Raw genomic sequence first — 16,158 nt, 5'->3', positions numbered from 1 at the left:
ATTCTGCTACCTAGGCAGTAAAATAACCAATGACGGACGGAGCAAGGAGGACATCAGAAGCAGACTCGCTATGGCAAAAAAGGCATTTCTGGCCACGAGAAGTGTACTAATATCAAATACCGGCCTTAATTTGAGGAAGAAATTTCTGAGGATGTACGTCTGGAGTACAGCATTGTATGGTAGTGAAACATGGACTGTGGGAAAACCAGAACAGAAGATAATCGAAGCACTTGAGATGTGGTGCTACAGACGAATGTTGAAAATTAGGTGGACTAATAATGTAAGGAATGAGGAGGTTATATCCAAAATCAGAGAGGAAAGGAATATGTGGAAAACACTGATAAGGAGAAGGGACAGGATGATAGGACATCTACTAAGAGATGGGGGAATGACTTCCATGGTACTAGAGGGAACTGTAGAGGGCAAAAACTGTAGAGGAAGACAGAGATTGGAATACGTCAAGCAAATAATTGAGGACGTAGGTTGCAAGTGCTACTCTGAGATGAAGAGGTTAGCACAGGGAAGGAATTCCTGGCGGGCCGCATCAAACCAGTCAGTAGACTGATGACAAAAAAAAAGGGACCTGTTTATTTCTACAATGGTCTACGTCAATTTACAACTTGAACATTTAGCTATTTTTCGACATATTCACAATTTCTGTCGAAGCATTTTTATAGACGCTGTGACAGTTTTTGCATGACCATTTCTTACCAGCTCGGCGCCATGCTGTTCAGAAAGTTATAAACCTCTTCTTTCACTTCGTCGTCGGAGCTGAATCGCCTTCCGGCCAAATGTTCTTTTAACCAAGGGAACAGGTGATAGTCAGTGCGCACCAAGTTAGGACTATAGGGTGGGTGGTTGATGTTGCAGGACAGCAACGGTTTGTCGAGCGATGTGTGGGCGAGCGTTGTCATGGGGAATGTGTACGCCCTTGATCGATATTCCTCTTCTCCGGTTCTGAAACGCCCGTTTGAGTTTATTCAGAGTCTCACAGTACCTGTCGTCGTTAATTGTGGTCCCAGCGATTCAGACCCGACGACGAGGTGAAAGAACAGGTTCATAACTTTCTGAACAGCATGGCGGCGAGCTGGTATGACATGAGCATACAAAAACTGCCACAACGTCTACAAAAATGCATCGACTGAAATGGTGATTATGTCGAAAAATAGCTAAATGTTCAAGCTGTAAACTGATGTACACCATTGTAGAAATAAACAGGTCTATGTACTCATAAAAAAAACAAGAAACCTTACTTTTGGGATTAACCTCGTACATTCACAGTATCTCACTTACCTACAACGCACCAGACTGCTTTTGCAGAACGTGACTGCACCGCCCTTTTTTTTTTTTTTTTTTTTTTTTTTTTTTTTTTTTTTTTTTTTTTTTTTGCAGCGATTGTTTCGACGATACGTGCCAGCAATATCAAAACGCTCCTCCTAGTTCCACAGCGAGGCTCGGTGCAAGAAACGAATTCGAGCTTCCGTACCGAGAACTGTTAGCGACCCAGCTTGTCTAGAGGGGAGAAATAAACGGCGTTATGCCACTTAGACGCTAATGCCTCCGCGGCGTACTCGGCCCCGTTGGAGCGTCATTCGGGACGCCGGCGTTTCGAATTAGACGCGGCGATCTGTTTTTAGAGAGGCTGTCCGTTCAGTGGCAACATTTAAGCGTGATAAGGCGGCTGCCACAATGGGGCAGGACGCTTGCAAATCGGACCCCTCGGGGCGTGACGTGACTGGGGAGCGCTCCAGGACCGTTATGCGCAGGCGCATAGCCGGGCCTGGGGCCGGTGGCCGCTCGCATCGTCTACCTCGCGTGTGTGAGCGTTGAGGCACTGGTGGAGCATGGGGAGCGAACACCATACAGCAGTGCACCCGCAGGAATGCCAGGCAACAGCGACAAGCGATCGGAAGTTGCTCTGTGTCTGTCAAGGCGGTTTTGTCCGATTAACCTGCTGCTGCATATCTTAGACTATGTCAAATTTGTAGCAATGTCTCGAGTATTTGCTGTAAAACATATGATTTGAGAAAGAAGAGTGTGTTGAAAGTACAATTACTGTGTCTTAAAAAGGGGACCACGCCTACTGGTGATCACCGATTTCGTCCACATTTACGGTATTTGCTGGGCATGACCGGAACTTAGAGAGAGTAAAGTGGTAGCACCAGATGGCCAAGCTTTTAGAACAAACAGAATTTTTTGTGCAGCAGGTAACCGAAAGGTCGTGGGATCGAGTAACCCACTCGCATACAGCGCAATATGCTGTTACCCTTTGTGGAAAATTATTGCCAACCGTCTACGTATACCTACAAGAAAGTACTTATTCTGTTGTACAGAGGATTCGAGAAACGGTAGATGATTACGTAGCAAAACATAGGAAGGTCATCCTTACATGTCAAAATCTGGGAAAATTACAAGACCCTTAAAAAAATTTTTTGACTAATGTAATGAACCGCTACGCGCAGGAGAACAAATTTATTCTTTTAACCGACTCGTGGGGAAGACAAACAAATGCACAACTATACGACGAAATTGTTCAAAATAAAGAAGGACTGTCATTGCAAGGTATTAAAACGATCCTCCCCTCCCAAATGCAGCCCGCTATTGCAAATTCCGGGATGCTTGATTTTTATCGTCAAGTATTTGATCAAAAGTCTTCAAAACTTCTATTATCTCATCGAGGGAAACAAAGAAATCACATCCCGAGAAGTTTGCATAAAGATATATGCCACTGAAATTCACCACTTATCCTCGTCAATTTGTGACGAAATAATGCGCTACGCGTGATATGCTAACAAACTAAGCAACGAGAGCGAACATTTTACCAATGTAAACCAAGTGTCTTTCTGTAGAAACTTGAAAACAACCATAGGTCTAATTGTAAAAATGTGACGTTTGTAACGTCTGCAAGATGAGACGACAAAATTAATGCTTCGCCTGTGTGTGGGGCCACAGTCGTATTTAAAGACTTTCCCCCTTTTATCCAGATGAATAGCTAAATAAGGACAGTGTCAATTACGCATAATAAAAGTACTATTTAACTTACTGCCAATTTGTCGTCTGTGAAATGCAGCGACATGTCAGCATTGTAACAATCTTAGTTTTTAAAAAAAGTAAGGTCTTAGTGTCAATCAAATAATTATAAATACAGTGTACCGACGTAGAATATAACTCTCTCGATCGCTTGGATCTAGATTACTTGGACTGATATCTCTTGATATAGACCACTTCTTCTGTCGCTGAACTGAATGATTTAACGTCTTATTTTCGTGTGTAGATCGAATGTGCATTTTAAAAAAATCTTGCAACAGGCCTATGTGATTTAAGGAACTTTTTCAATTCAAATCAAATTAATTTTGTACAGTAAAAGTCAAATCGTTAAATACGGAAGCTTCCCCGCAATCCTAAGGAAACCGCCGTTGAAGACGAAAATCTTTCTGCTCCAAAATCAGATATTTAGACGTGAATGAATATTGTCCCATATTTTTCTTGTCAATTTTGAGAAAGAATGTAAATTTCTATCAGGATTTGTCTATTACTGTTACGCACCACAAGATTGGGGAGTTTTGTTCCCGCCAAAACATCATATCGAGTCGTTGCTAGATTTACTTCTTATAATATTGATGACGTAAAATATTACTCATTTTGTTACAGACTTTGTAGTGAGGTTAAGTGAAGTTATTTAATCATAATTAATGGAAATGGGAAAAGTTGGAATATGAACACAAATACGGAAGAGGTAGATAAATGCGACCGAGAATTAAATGCGTAAGAGCAGAAAACTGGGATCGAGGGATTACAATGACGAGTTCTGCCGCGAGTAATTTTGAATTACTGGCGGAACTCGTAAAAAGAAGTCGACTTATGGTATACATTATCAGACCCACTCGCTGAAATGTATAAGGTTTTAGCTTCAATATTAAAAGAAAATATTGTTTAACTCCCAACAGAACAAACGGTACAGATCAATATCGCTATACAACAAAACATGATTGAAAATTTATTCCACCTAGCGAAGGGACAGACATGTACAATGAATTAAAATTTTATTTGTTTAAAAAAGAACAGTGCAAATTAGTAGTAACATCCAACTGCAAACGAGTGAGAATTTTGAGCGTTTGGCAAAGGAACATTCTGCTCAGCTCAAACGCAAACTTAGAAACAGTAATAGACTTCTTTTTTTAGCCATCAGTCTTTTGGATGGTTTGATGCAGCCCACCACGAATTCCTCTCTTGTGCTAACCTCTTCATCTCAGAGAAGCACCTGCAACCTACGTTCTCAGTTATTTGCTGGATGTATTCCAATCTCTGCTTCTAGTACCATGGAAGTTATTCCCTTATGTCGTAACAGATACCTTGTCATCGTGTCCCTTCTTCTTGTCTTTTCCATCATTCGCCGATTCTACGAAGAACCATCTCATTGCATCAGTCCACCTCATTTTCAACATTTGTCTGTAGCACCACATCTCAAGATCTTCGCTCCTCTTCTGTTCCGGTTTCACTCACAGTCCATGTTTCACTATCCTACAATGATATACTCCGAACGTACTTTTTCAGAAATTTCTTCCTTAAATTAAGGTCTATGTTTGATATCAGTAGACTTCTCTTGGTCAAGAAACCCTTTTTGCCAGTACTAGCCAGCTTATTATGTTTTCCTTGTTTCATCCATTATGAGTTATTTTGCTGCTTCGTGATCACCAGTCCTCATGTAAAGTCTCCCACTTTTCTCGTTTCTGCACCTTCTCATTAAATTCGTTTTCCTTCCATTTACTCTCAGTCCGTGTTCTGTCCTCATTAGACTGTTCCTTCTTCTTCACTTTCTCTGAGATTAGCGATGTCTTATCATTGATAGCCTTTCATTTTGAATTTTCCTTCCACTCTTAAACCTTTGTTTTAGTTCCGTCATTGCTTCTTTAAAAATTGTTCAAATGGCTCGGAGCACTATGGGGCTTAACTTGTAAGATCATCAGTCCCCTATAACTAATTAAACCTAACTAACCTAAGAACATCACACACATTCATGCCCGAGACAGGATTCGAACCTGCGAGCGTAGCGGTCGCGCGGTTCCAACTGTAGCGCCAAAAATCGCTCGGCCAACCCGGCCGGCATTGTTTCTTCGATGTGTAGATAGAACACTAGGGGCTGAAGACTACATCCCTGTTTTACACCATTTTTAATCTGGGCTCTTCGTTCTTATTCATCCACTCTCGCTTTTTCTTCTTGGCTCTCGTACAAATTGCATATTACCCGTTTTCCCTATGGTTTACTCGTATTTTTCCCAGAATTTAGAACACCTTGCACCATTTGATACTATCGAATGCTTTTTCCTGATTGACAAATTCTATGAATGAGTTGTTATCCAACATCCTCATTTTCTTTTCCATTCTTCACACATATTATTCTGTTAAGGAACTTGAGTGCAGGAGCTGTTAAGTCGACTGTGCGATAATTCTCGCACTTGTCAGCTCTCGCAATCTTCGGAATTGTGTGGATGATGTTTTTTTCCGAAAGTCATATGGTATATCGCCAGACATACATTCTATGTGAATAGTCGTTTTGTTGTCACTTCCTCCAATGATTTTAGAAATTCTGATGAAATTTTATCCATCCCTTCTGCCTAATTCGACCATACGTCTTCCAGTGCTCTTTTAAATTCTGATTTTAATACTGTATCCCTTATCTCTTCCCAGTTAACTCCTATTTCTTCTTCTATCACGCCTCATAGAGGCCTCTGATGTACTCTTTCCACCTAGTATTTTGTCCATCTTCAGCAACTGTAGTCGTATACAATGAAATAACAGGCAACCAGTTGCGTATAAGAAATTTAATTTCTCGATCGGTTTCGAGCACTTAGTGCCCTTCTTCATAAGAATGGAGATGCGATTAGCACAACCATATAATGACGCTAACAGCCGACCACCGTCTAACAATAATAGTAATAAACCGGGAAGTTGGCACGACAATCTGCGAAGTAACTGGCAACAAAATTCCATGACCAAGAATACCAATCACCGAAGTCTCAACACCAGTTAGGTTAACATTAATAATAGTAGTAACCCGAACTGGAGATCACAGAACCAGCCGATTAGGCTAACCGAAGTAACTGAAAATAATGAACCTACAGCTAGTAACTCAATAACTAAAGTCGACCACATCATGCCCTCAGATAGTGGTCAGGGATTGCATAGGGGGCAATGCATGTGAATAAACTAATTTAAGCAGATATAACGACTGGAAAGATGTATGTGATAAGCTGTTCTCTGATACTAACATGTAAGGAACAAAATGATACACTAGTTCAACTGCCTTTGCCGCTACAGTAGATAACGTACCTACCATAGTAGTTGTAGACACTCGTGCATCGGATAATGCTCTTACCCTTGGCCTATATATGAGAATATGTGACAAGGGTACACCTCCCATATTACCAGTTCAGAACTGTCGAGTGACACGTGCTATTTGGATTACGTCAAAGAATTTCAGCTGGCACACGAAGGTGCAAGTTGCTGTAGCTAAAATGCGTACAGCATTTAATGGCACATCCTGATAATGGATAATTCTTCAGCCAGTCGTATATTGGGATAGGTTTTTACAACACAAAGATCAACCTCTCTGAAGGCATGTTTTGTAAAATTTGATGGTAAGGAACTGATTCTGGACGCAGTTAAAACGAAAACCAAGAATTTTATGTTTTGTTAGAGGATAAAGGTCAGGTTTGCGGGTATCGAAGTGCCATATACAGGTAGCCTTTTAGATACTCAGGCCGGGGACACTAAGTATACGACTAGTTCCAACAGAAAGCGAGACTTAGAAGTAGCATTAAAGGACAACATCCTAGAATATGTATATTTAACTAATGGCCAAAGAAATGAAGCTTACTATATAAATACAGGCATTCACCAAAAACCCATGTATTATCAAAAGTTACGTGCATCTTATGCAAGTAAATCCTCACGAGATGTCTTGTTGCCATTCTATCTGTTTCATTCCTTGGACCAAAAGAGAGGCAATGAGTAAAGAAATTAGAAAGACTTGATTGGGGAATCACTGAACATCTCTTGCGTGCTATAGCAATCAACTGCTGCCAGTGGTTAAAGCTGGAAGTAGCGTATACTTGGTGCTGGGTGCAAGAGCTATAAACAAAATTATAACGCCTATTGGGACACGTCCTGTAAACCTTGGTACAGAAACCTAGGTCGCATAGGAATGTACCAGGTCGGAGACAAATTCTATTAAAGTCACACCCTAAACCTTCTTTTTCTCAACTAAAAATCAAGAAAAGTCAATTTAGGTACACTGCACCTTACAGTATTATAACTATACCTCATGAAGGGAGTTAATTACTGGTATATCCTCAATCAAATAGAATACGAGGATAGTATCCTCACCAGGACCTAACAGATATATACTTTGACTATGAGGTTTTCATGCCATTTTTGTGACTTATTTTGTATTAAAAAGATATTTTTTTCTGTTTCCTTATGTAGATCTGCAAGTGATAAGATGTTTCGTTCAACTGCATAAACTACTAGTAGTGTCAGAAAGCAAACTGTTTTACGTGAACAAGAAAGTACACAACTTTGTTCTTAGTGGCCTAATGATGATTTCTAAAGAACTTTAGCTGAGTAACCTCCCTGTGTGAGAGCAGGAAATCCAATGTGCAAACAGTTGAAATTGTGTCTTGGAAAACCGAAGTTAATTAGATAGCAAGTGTGTACACAGTAGCTTAAATCCAAAGAGTATTTAGTATTTAAGTTTTCTGGACATTCTAAATAGAAATAATGTTGCTTGTTTATTTCTTGTGTATATTTGTCTGATATGTAATAGCGTGCTGTGAAATAAAAGCTCAAACGCATGAACAGAAATGTCTCAGAAATAATACAAATGCCCTCTGAAGGGAAGTACTTAGTAAAGGCATCTTTTGATGAACTTCGGCAGAATATGTACCTAATTACTGAGATAATGTTCAGTAACTACCAGTACTAAAAGTTTTAAATAAATTATGACTGTGCATATACCCTGCTAGGGATGCAAAGGGCATCAGTCAAACTTTTGAAAAGTTTTGCATTTGAATTATGTACATTTAATTTTTGGCAGAGTTCGATGTCTTCATACATTGGTTTCATCTTAGTAATGTTAGGCTTTCCCTCTTTGTCGGTGTTTTGCTGTTCACGGTACAAAGATTTGCAGAGGTCCTAAACAGCGAGATCCTTGAACTCATGAATATTTGCTAGGTGTCAACACTTTGCAATGAATGTAAATTAATGTAAAGGACGGCCACATAGTATAGAAAAAAGACCATACACAATTTCGCAACACGAACTGAGAAAGATAAGTAGAAAGACTTATTGTACATAATCTAAATATACTGATGAATTTTGTGTCTTTACATCAAATAAGTTGTATAACGAGCTATATTGTAATGAAGAGTTACACACGGCACACAAAAGGAAGCTATTCCGGACTTCATGTAAAGCGGATAGATTAACAGCACATTGACATAAGAACTTTATGTAACAAATAATTCAGAATACAGCTGAATGTCAAAGTCAGTGTTATTAGGCACTCTCATTGAAAACCGTAGTGTGTAACTTCAAATGGTCTGAGCACTATGGGACTTACCATCTGAGGTCATCAGTCCCTAGAACTTAGAACTACTTAAACTTAACTAACCTAAGGACATCACACACATCCATGCCCGAGGCAGAATTCGAACCAGAGACCGTACCAGTCGCGCGGTTTCGTACTGAAGCGCCTAGAACCGCTCGAGTGCGTGAACTTTGAATGCAAAATGTAAATAGTGAACTGTATGACTGTACTAGTGTGTTGGGAAGGTCAACAAATGTAGTGCTGATCACAAGCAGCAAAGATTACACTTACCTATATTCATGTGTCGATTCGTGTTAACATGTGCCGTATAGTGTGAAGGAACGAACTCTGATGTTGAAAGAAAACCGGTGTACTGCCAGAATCAGAAGCTATACCCGCCAGTGTACATCGTCCGCCCAGCAACGTGTCTTTGCAGCCGTAATGCAAATATTGGTTGACGACGATGTTCTGCACTAAGGTGGATTGTTGCAATGGGGTGTCAGTCACGTGATCATTCAGAGTTCCCACCCGTTGCAAATTTTATGTACAACTGATGTAAGAACACTTCTCCAGTGCGTTTCGTAGACTCATAATTCAATGATAGTGAGTGTAAACCACATTACGAACTATAAACATTGAATGTGAAGGTGTCAACAGTCGTATGACGTGTACAACAGCATCTCAAATAAAACGACAACGCAGACAGATATTCTGAAAAATCATACCGGAACTGAAGACCGTCAGCACAAACAGTATGACTAACATTATTTATGCATAGTTGCAAAAGTCTCCATACCAATGGAACATCTTTCCAGCTGACACATCAAGCCACCTTATCTGTATTTTAATGCTAATGCAAAACGATTGCCTTCCATGTGCCCATGAATAATGAGATTCCTGGCCTGGCCGTCCCGTATCCTGTCGACGTTGTTAGACGTCGTGGCCTAGCTATCCAGCCCCTGTCCGCCTTCGGGGGTCCTGGCATCGACCTACATACAGCCTGTGCTGCGAGCTGTCCAGCCTCCTGTTCACTTCGATAGTTCACCAGAAATTCAACAAACCATCATTGTACAGGTAGTCCTGCAAAAAAACTGTTCCAAATGCTAAATGATAATTTAATTTTTGTAAAAGTTACTGAATGCTTTCTCTTTTGTAATACACGCTGACTGTAATAACTGTTCGAAGACAAAACGTAGTCAGTATCTCGTGAAAAGTGGAAAACTGAATTCTCCATAAAAATATAGCAAAAAAAATCTATGAAAAACTGATCATGTTACGTGTAACCAAACTCTGTGGAATAGGTCGAAACGATTATTCACAAACTTCTTATAGAAAAACACGACACGGACTCCAGTTAAACGGGAAAAATCAATCACAGCTAAAGCAATGTCAATTCTGTAAAGACTGGTTAAAATCTATTGAACCATAATTAACAAACTTACAAAAGTAATGTAATCCCAATAAAAACCCGTATGTAATAATCGTCTCGATATATTATATGCAAACCAAACAATCTCCAACAATTAATTTCTTAGTTTCAAAGCGAAAGGACTTTTATTGTTGAATGTTGATCTCAGATGCAAGTGCGCATTCAGAGCTTGCAGCCTACATCCTCAGTTATTCGCTGGATGTATTCCAATCTCCTTATAGAAGAAAGACGAAAATAATGAGAAGTAGGAGAAATGAGAACAGAGAGAAACATAGATGAACGCAAGTAATCCTACTACCTCAGCAGCAAAATAGCCAATGACGGACGGAGCAAACGGGACATCAAAAGAAGACTAGCACTGCCTAAAAGGGTATCCTGGCCAAGAGAAGTCTACTAGTTCCAAATACAGTTCTTAAGTGCAGGAAGAAATTTCTGAGAATGTACAAAATGGTTCAAATGGCTCTGAGCACTATGGGACTTAACATCTATGGTTATCAGTCCCCTAGAACTTAGAACTACTTAAACCTAACAAACCTGAGGTCTACACACAACAGCCAGTCATCACGATGCAGAGAAAACCAGTGACCCCGCCGGGAATCGAACCCGGGCTAACTGCGGACGAGAATGTACATTTGGAGCACAACATTGTAGGGTAGCGTAACGTGGACTACTGGAAAACGGGAAAAGAAGAGAGTTGAAGGATTTGAGATGTGGTGTTACAGACGAATGTTGAAAATTAGGTGGACTGATAAGGGATGAGGTGGTTCTGCGCAGAATCGGAGAGGAAAGGGATACATGGAAAACACTGACAAGGAGAAGGGAACGGATGATAGGAGATCTGTTAAGATATCAGGAAGTGACATCCATGATCCTAGAGGGAGCTGTAGAGGGCAGAAAGTGTAGACAGAGATTAGAATATATTCAGCTAATAATTGAGGATGTAGGTTGCAAGTGCTGCTCTGAGATGAAGAGATTGGGGTGGGATTCGTGGCGGGCTGCATCAAACCAGTCAGAAGACTGACGACTCAAAATAAAAAAATCTTTTTCCGCTGCGCCAACCGCTGTCTAGTACATACTCCAATGTAAATGACTTGCCCATTCCACGATAATAACGCTATTTTCTCCAAACGCTTCGCCATATGGCGCTCCCAGTTCTATAACTCTCATTTCTGGCCAAGTCTTGTACATAGGCTACCATAAATTTGCGCGAAATCGGTGGCCTTGTTAGTCATGCCAATTGATATACTCTACTTGTTAGAACAACGGCTCATTCATATTCTCTGTTCATCAATAAAAATCAAGACATGTAGTAATTAGATTGCATTATTAATAAACATTGCGTCTCACAGTACTACATGTCGACTATCTCACTGTATTTCGTTTCTGCAGTCCAGCTCATAATCTAAAGAAATTAATGACGTTATAATTCTTTTTGCGTAATCGGTTTAACAGTCCAGCTTCCCAGAAGGTATCGTACAGAACTTGCAACTAACGCAGCTGCCTAAGGACAGGGATTTTAAGTTTACGGAGCGTTAACTGCACAGCTGAAACAATTACCATCTGCTAATGTAACCAGTAACTGCACTCTTGTGCATAACAGGTATCAGCTGGTACAAGTCAGTTGAAATGCTCTCGTCGCTGATGGACTGCCGTTTTATAGCCGTAGCACCACAACGCCGCGTTTTCAGGTTATACGACATTGCAGTGCCTGTGCAGCATGCATGTCTGAAGCGGCTGGCACTGCGGCGACTGCAGCCGTTATGAAATACGTGAAATTTATTCGCATTTGCGAATATGAACAACCATGGAACGACAACAATGAAAATTTGTGACGACATAAGGAATTTTGGGGGAGGACCTGAAGCGTTCTCGGATAGCCTACTGGTGCCGGCACGGTAACTCAGCGTGTTCGGACACTCAGCTGCACTCTGTAACAAAAAAACAACTGAGTAAATGTTTAAACGATAAACTTGAACGGGTGGCATGGGACATCCGCCCTGAACAAATACAACGAACAACAACGCTCAAAATGAGTTACAAAAAAAAATACACACGCATATCTGGTACGGTGACCTCTCGCGATAAGAGGGAATTGCGGGTTCGAGTCCCAGTGCGTCACAAATTTTTATACTCGTTATTCAATTATATAGCTGACATTTATAACAAAGATTCTGTGAATCACTATTAACAGTTTTTTTGTGTAAGGAACACACAGCAAAAAACCTATGACTGTACCTAAGAAGACAGATGGACTTCTTCCTGCACAGTGTCATGTGTCAGATTTTTCTTGTGTATATCAACGACTTTTCATTATTAACATTACCAGATGCCAAGTTTGTTTTGTTTGCCGATGATACAAACATTGCAATAAATAGCAAATCAAGTGTAGTCTTAGAAAGATCGGTTAGTGAAATATTTGTGGACATTAATCGGTGGTTCCTAGCCAATTCTTTGTCACTAAACTTTGAAAAAACTCACTATATGCAGAAAAGAACTTGTAAGGGGTGTCCCACGAGTATATGCCTAACATACAATGACAAGCAGATAGAAGAGGTGGACAGTGTTAAATTCTTGGCATTGCAGCTGGATAATAACCTCCACTGGGGGTAGCACACCACAGAACTGCTGAAGTGTCTAAAGAAGTCTCTATTTGCAATGCGAATTCTGTCAGACATAGGGGATGTAAAAATGAAAAAGCTCCCTTAGTATGCTCACTTTTACTCCATAATGTCATATGAGATTGTTTTTCGGGTTAATTCATCAAGCCAAGCTAAAGTTTCTGTACACTCCACTCCTTTTCACGTTTGTCAGACATCAGTAAAACACGATGTGAGTGCACTAGCGTCTCTAGAAACAGTGACTGTGGTTAGGAGTGGACCCTTATTCTAGGACAGAGCACACCGGTGCACAGCTGCACACAGTTTGTTTGATTTCAGAATTATTGTCAAAGAAGTACACGAATTTACATAGGATGTGACATGACAACGCCAGCACAGTTGTCAAGATAACGCATAACGTCCTCTTTAGCCGCAATTACACTGAACACAACAATATCAAATTTAAATAGAAGGTTCTTTACAAGCCGAATTTGGCCAATATTACAAATAATCATCCGATTCCGATTCTAAGTTCGGTCCTATTTAGGATGACAGTCAAGTCTACGGAGGATGGTTAGTTTTTGTGACAAGACGAGCAAAAGATTACTCAAGGTTGGACGTAAGCTGGTGAACCAACGAGTTCATGCCTCTGCTAGCGGTATTTGCCTAAACTGCGATGAGCTGTCCACTATAGGGCTGCTCTCGCTCTCTGAAAATCCTATAAAAAGCTAATCAAAATCTTTACTGATTTTATCAGCAGAAACTGTTCTTTTTTCTTGTTGGGTGAGAAAACATGCACTCAGCCCTAGTCCGGAACTATGGCGATAGACATGTGCATAGATGGAGCAGCGTGTATACTACAAAGCCCTCTCATTTGTCGCAAGAACAATTAACTACGTGGCTGCTTCGTTTCTCCACTTTTGGAGCTCTAAGACTCTTTATCTAATTTCTAACTGAGTGTCAGCTGAAGTGAACGCAGTGTTTACACAAAATTCCTCTTTTGGCGTCGTACTGAGCGTGATGCACCCTGTTCTGCACTTGACACTGGCTCAGAGGACAGTCCCCGAAGGTTTTGGGCTTGCCTTTCGTAGCAAACTGTCCCCAACCTGTGTCCTTTCGTGTTTCATGTCATGGCTTTTTCAGACCAATGGAAGCATTCCTCTCATCTTGTGAAATCTACCTGCAAATTGCAAATGGCCTATCCTCAAACTGTGTCGAAATGTCGCCCCCTTCTATTCCTTCCCAGTTTATTCCAGCCAACTGGACATTTTGTGTGTGCTCCTGCCACCTAAAAGATACACTTGTACATCAAGAGTTTACCGTGGGCATCTCAACTATGTTGCTGGTCTGTTTGTATCCATCTGGAAATTCCCCAACACAGTTTTCTACAGAATTTCTCCACAGCAAGCAGCACTGGCCCACTACTTGCTCTCAACACGTTCGTTGTCGCTTTTACTACAGGTCACCAACACCTTTTTAAAAGTGTTCCGTTGTACTCAGGCTGTGACGGCACAACTCACGTCTGCCCCCAAACTAAAATATTTCCTCCAGCTGTTTTTTTTACTTTTTGCTCATTGACATGCAAGAATGGGTTCAACGTGTTAATACTCTCAAATCGAGTGCCATTCCTATGCATTACATACTGTACATTTTAATAGACAAATCTGCTCAATATTGCCAACGTATGTCAGGTGACATACTCATCCACTTGTTACGACATATAAAATGTCTGATGTAAAGTGCGAAATTGACATTCATTCAATCTGCCACCTTACAAGTTTTCCAGGCACAAAAATGTGCAACAAGAGGTATATGTGGTGTGAACTCAAGAACATCCTGTAGAGGCCTGTTTAGAGAACTAGGGATACTAATTACTGCTTCCCAATATATTTATTCCTTAATGAAATTTGTCATTAAAAATCACTTTTTCAGACCAACAGCTCAGTTCATGGGATCAATACTAGAAATAATAATAATCTTCACAAGGATTTAAAGTCACTTACTCTTGCACAAAAAGGTGTGCATTATTCAGAAACACACATTTTCAGTAACTTGTCAGCAGCCATGAAAAGCTTAACAACCGATGAAATTCAGTTTAAGAGAAGCCTAAAGGATTTATTGGTGGCCGTCTCCTTCTACTCCACTGATGAATTTCTCAGTATAACCAACTGATATATGTGTGTGGTCACCTTTGAGCCGGTGCAGACAAGCTGAGCAGAGGTCTAAACTCGAGGCCTGTCTCCGAACTGCTCCAGTTAGTCCTTTTTATTGTTATTTTCTTTGCAAGTAACACGTTAAGTAGACAACTTTATTTTTACAAGCACAAATACAGCAGAAAGGCCAGCCACCCGGCGGAGACAACATGGGACAACTTGAACAAGGCTTGCAAAAGGGTTTATTAACCAGATGTGGAGAAAAAAATAATAACAGTAAATCTGAAAGTAAGCGAAAAGGTGTGAGGCCATAGACAAAGAGGGAAGAAGGTGCGGGTGTATGATACGATTTGCAGATATCCACCTACCCGACTGATGGTGCATGGTGGCAGGGTGGGCAGCGCTCAGCATGTGGGGCCTGGTCACAGTGACTCTCACACCAGTACCGGGTGGTGGAGTAAGTTCCTATAGGACCATACTGCTGACCATCTGTCCCTAGGCTTATGCACTACTTAGTGTAACTGCAACTAACTTACGCTAAGGACAACACACACACACCCATACCCGAGGGAGGAATCAAACCTCCGAGTGGGTGAGCCGCGCGAACCGTGGCAAGGCTCCTCATACTGTGTGGCTACTCCGCATGCCACTCTACTAGGAAGACGCACACGAAAGGAGGGCAGATGTTGGGCAGGAGTGACCAGCAAGCACTGGTATAGTGCATAAAAGAAAGGGACCCGTGTCTATGCTCCTACTCACAGTTACGGGGTTACGGTACAGAAATGTAGCGTGGAGAGTCTCAGATGTCAGGTAGAGAGGGGGGGGGGGGGGGGGGGGGGGGCTGTGGGGCGATTTGTAACTACTGCCAAAAGTCAAGGGTTGATTTATCATTACCGTCAGCATACAGGAAACAATCACATGATTTTTAGTGGTGGGGAAATAAGTATCCTCAGTATGGATAAAAGTCCGTGGGTCAATCGAGTCCGGCGGAATGTGGGCAACAAACTGTCAACCTTCAACCCAGTTTGCAGACGTCACTGGTGGCAGCACAAGTCAGGTGGTCGACATCACAAGACAAATAGAGCAAAGTGGGGTGCCTGACAATACGACTAGGTGAAGTTGTTGATTAGTGGCGAATTTTCCACTTGCGACATTGCCTGGATTTTGGAGGGAAAGAAACCTTGGTGGACATGACGCCAAACCGTGGGCCATCTTTGTCAATGGAAGTTCAACGTCGTTGCTGGATATGTAACGAAGTAGTTGGGGTGTAGAAATCTACGGTTCGTGGAGGTGCATGGTTGGTAAGTTGCGTGAGCATAATAGAAGTCGACAATGAAGTCAGAAATGTGCGTCAGATGGTGCGTGATGTGGCCTACTGGCACTGCAGAGGAT

This window comes from Schistocerca gregaria, chromosome 1 (assembly GCF_023897955.1).
Source record: "Schistocerca gregaria isolate iqSchGreg1 chromosome 1, iqSchGreg1.2, whole genome shotgun sequence".
Taxonomy (NCBI): domain Eukaryota; kingdom Metazoa; phylum Arthropoda; class Insecta; order Orthoptera; family Acrididae; genus Schistocerca; species Schistocerca gregaria.
Note: the sequence above shows the minus strand (reverse complement) of the source record.